Genomic DNA, 4,330 nt, shown 5'->3' with positions numbered 1-4,330 from the left:
AGTCAGCCATGAGCTGTCCTTCAGCCTGAAAAGGCTGGATACCCAGAACTGCCCATCAGTCCAGAGCTGTCTCTCTGTCCGGAGCTGCCTTTCAGTCCGGAGTTGCCCCTCTATCCTAATCTCCCTCTCTATCTTCATCTATCTCTATATTCTTATCTATCCCTCTATCTTGATTTATCTCTCTGTCCCGGTGTTATCCTTATTAAATATATTATTAAGAGAATTGTGTGGGGGAAAAAAGAGGGTGGACATTCTTGGAGGGAGGAAGTTAGGATGGATTATGGTGGGGTGGGAACCGCGCCCGGAGCCTGAGCCACCACCGTGGTTAGATGCCCACCCAGACCCTCCCCTAGACTTTGTGCTGGTGCGTCCGGAGTTCGCACCTTGTGGGGGGGGTACTGTCACGTTCCTGACCTATTTATGTTAGTTTTTGTGTGTTAGTTGGTCAGGACGTGAGGTTGGGTGGGCATTCTATGTTATCTGTTTCTATGTTGGTTTTGGTTTGCCTGGTATGGCTCTTGATTAGAGGCAGGTGGTTTGCGTTTGCCTCTAATTAAGAGTCATATTTAGGTAGGGCATTCTCACTGTTTGTTGGTGGGTGATTGTCTCCTAGGTCTGTATGTATGTTCGTACCACATGGGACTGTAGCGTTTGTTTGTTTCGTTTCGTTTCGATGTCGTCCGTTTCCTGTACGTAAGTTTATGTTTAGTTATGTAAGTTTATGTTCAGGTTTCGTTCAACGTCGTTTTCTTGTTTTGTAGTTTGAAAGTGTTTTGTTTCGTTTCGTGTTGCCATCATCGTTGTTAAATAAAGATGGCTTATTTCCCAAAGCCTGCGTTTTGGTCTGAGGATCCTTCTCTCCTCACCTCTTCCGAGGATGAGGAGAGCGTCACCCGTTACAGCGGTGTGATGTTGACATGCCAGGTGTATCCACATTGTACCAGTGCGTACATGCCAGCATCAATCATTCCTGGAGGGATCCAGTATTTATAGATCCCATTCCAAGCCAGCTCCTGCACAGTGGTTTCTCCCTCAGGATCAGAATGTTACCTTCCTCTGAACCCAATCTCATCGTGTTACAGGACCAAGCATATTATTAGGCCTACACTATTCACTTGCAATCTACAGTGTCTAATAAATGACCTCTTCGAAGTTCTCTTGGTCTTGCTACATCTCTCGACCCTCTTCCGAATCAAGTTGAACAGCTATTTCTGCTCCAATATCTGCTTTAATCTAAGAAACTGACATGTTTAGCAGTGGGTCATACACCTTACTATTCAAAGTCTGTCAGTGACAAATACATGTTTTATACACTACTCCACTGGGACTAAATCAATCAAGGTAATATGATTGGCTGAGATTAAATGTCAAATAGATTGTTCCAATGTCACCATTTTTCATAATGTTGGCAAAGAAGATGGGTCACGGGGGGGGGGGGGGGGGGGGGGGGGGGGGAACGATGTCAGAGTCGGTGAAAATCCACTAATGCTGCCAGAATACTATCAGGAAATTCTACTACCTCTTGACAGAACACAGGAAGTCTAGAGAAAACATACATACAGTAATTAAACCTATTATTATTCATTAAATCATAAATAATATCAGATCAAACCACAAATTGTTTTGTGGGACAGTGGAAGGGCAACAGCACTCAAACGTTACGGTGAACAAACACCTTGAATGTGTTCCAAATGGCACCCTATTCCCTATTATAGTACACTACATTGACCAGGGCACATAGGGCACTATATAGGGAATAGAATGCCATTTGAGAGGGGAGCCCTTGCCATGAACCGAGACAATGAAAGGTTGCTAACACAAAAGAAGATAGAGGAGAGAAAGGAAGAACCCTGATCGCCGTTTGTCTAACCTGCTATTTTATAACCTGGCAGGCGTCCAGTCATAACAACTACCCAGGGTTCTTAGCGTTGTTGTCCTGGACCGGGCCGCCCGCCACTGGCAGCATGATAGAGGAGGCTCCAAGCGTCTGCCCCGTCCATGCCCTGATTGTAATCTTAGGCATTGGCTGTGTCCCAAATGGCACCCTATTCCTCATATAGGGAACTACTTCGGTAGTGCACTATAGAGGGAGGGAATAGGTTGCCATTTGGGACACATTCTAGGTATGTCTTGGGTCTATATTACCTCCTGCCTAGCCTGGTACTTTGGCACAGGTGGTACTGTTGATGTTGCTGCTCATTTTAAATGCTGCTGTTTTGTGAACGATTATTGATTAGTGCTCCACTAGGATAGATAGTACTCAGTGGTTATAGCAGAGTGCTCCACTAGGATAGATAGTACTCAGCGGTCATAACAGAGTGCTCCACTAGGATAGACAGTACTCAGTGGTTATAACAGAGTGCTCCACTAGGATAGATAGTACTCAGTGGTTATAACAGAGTGCTCCACGAGGATAGATAGTACTCAGTGGTTATAACAGAGTGCTCCACTAGACTAGACAGTACTCAGTGGTTATAACAGAGTGCTCCACGAGGATAGATAGTACTCAGTGGTCATAACAGAGTGCTCCACTAGACTAGACAGTACTCAGTGGTTATAGCAGAGTGCTCCACTAGGATAGACAGTACTCAGTGGTTTTAACAGAGTGCTCCACTAGGCTAGACAGTACTCAGTGGTTATAACAGAGTGCTCCACTAGACTAGACAGTACTCAGTGGTTATAACAGAGTGCTCCACTAGACTAGACAGTACTCAGTAGAGTCATAACAGAGTGCTCCACTAGACTAGACAGTACTCAGTGGTTATAACAGAGTGCTCCACTAGACTAGACAGTACTCAGCGGTTATAACAGAGTGCTCCACTAGACTAGACAGTACTCAGCGGTTATAACAGAGTGCTCCACTAGGATAGACAGTACTCAGTGGAGTCATAACAGAGTGCTCCACTAGGATAGACAGTACTGAGTGGTTATAACAGGGTGCTCCACTAGGCTAGACAGTACTCAGTGGTTATAACAGAGTGCTCCACTAGGATAGACAGTACTCAGCGGTTATAACAGGGTGCTCCACTAGGATAGACAGTACTCAGTGGAGTCATAACAGAGTGCTCCACTAGGATAGACAGTACTCAGCGGTTATAACAGGGTGCTCCACTAGGATAGACAGTACTCAGTGGAGTCATAACAGAGTGCTCCACTAGACTAGACAGTACTCAGTGGTTATAACAGAGTGCTCCACTAGGATAGACAGTACTCAGTGGTTATAACAGAGTGCTCCACTAGGATAGACAGTACTCAGTGGAGTCATAACAGAGTGCTCCACTAGACTAGACAGTACTCAGTGGAGTCATAACAGAGTGCTCCACTAGACTAGACAGTACTCAGTGGTTATAACAGAGTGCTCCACTAGACTAGACAGTACTCAGCAGAGTCATAACATAGTGCTCCACTAGGATAGACAGTACTCAGCGGTTATAACAGAGTGCTCCACTAGGATAGACAGTACTCAGTGGAGTCATAACAGAGTGCTCCACTAGACTAGACAGTACTCAGTGGTCATAACAGAGTGCTCCACTAGACTAGACAGTACTCAGTGGTTATAACAGAGTGCTCCACTAGGCTAGACAGTACTCAGTGGTTATAACAGAGTGCTCCACTAGGATAGACAGTACTCAGTGGTTATAACAAAGTGCTCCACTAGGCTAGACAGTACTCAGTGGTTATAACAGAGTGCTCCACTAGACTAGACAGTACTCAGTGGAGTCATAACAGAGTGCTCCACTAGGATAGACAGTACTCAGTGGTTATAACAGAGTGCTCCACTAGGCTAGACAGTACTCAGTGGTTATAACAGAGTGCTCCACTAGACTAGAAAGTACTCAGTGGTTATAACAGAGTGCTCCACTAGACTAGACAGTACTCAGTGGTTATAACAGAGTGCTCCACTAGGCTAGACAGTACTCAGTGGTTATAAAAGGGTGCTCCACTAGACTAGACAGTACTCAGTGGTTATAACAGGGTGCTCCACTAGACTAGACAGTACTCAGTGGTTATAACAGGGTGCTCCACTAGGCTAGACAGTACTCAGCAGAATCATAACATAGTGCTTGACTAGGCTAGACAGTACTCAGTGGAGTCATAACAGAGTGCTCCACTAGACTAGACAGTACTCAGTGGTTATAACAGAGTGCTCCACTAGACTAGACAGTACTCAGTGGAGTTATAACAGAGTGCTCCACTAGGATAGACAGTACTCAGTGGTTATAACAGAGTGCTCCACTAGGCTAGACAGTACTCAGTGGTTATAACAGAGTGCTCCACTAGACTAGACAGTACTCAGTGGTTATAACAGGGTGCTCCACTAGACTAGACA

This window comes from Salvelinus fontinalis, chromosome 22 (genome assembly GCF_029448725.1).
Source record: "Salvelinus fontinalis isolate EN_2023a chromosome 22, ASM2944872v1, whole genome shotgun sequence".
Lineage (NCBI taxonomy): Eukaryota > Metazoa > Chordata > Actinopteri > Salmoniformes > Salmonidae > Salvelinus > Salvelinus fontinalis.
The sequence above is the reverse complement of the archived record's forward strand: the minus strand, read 5'-3'. Positions refer to the sequence as shown.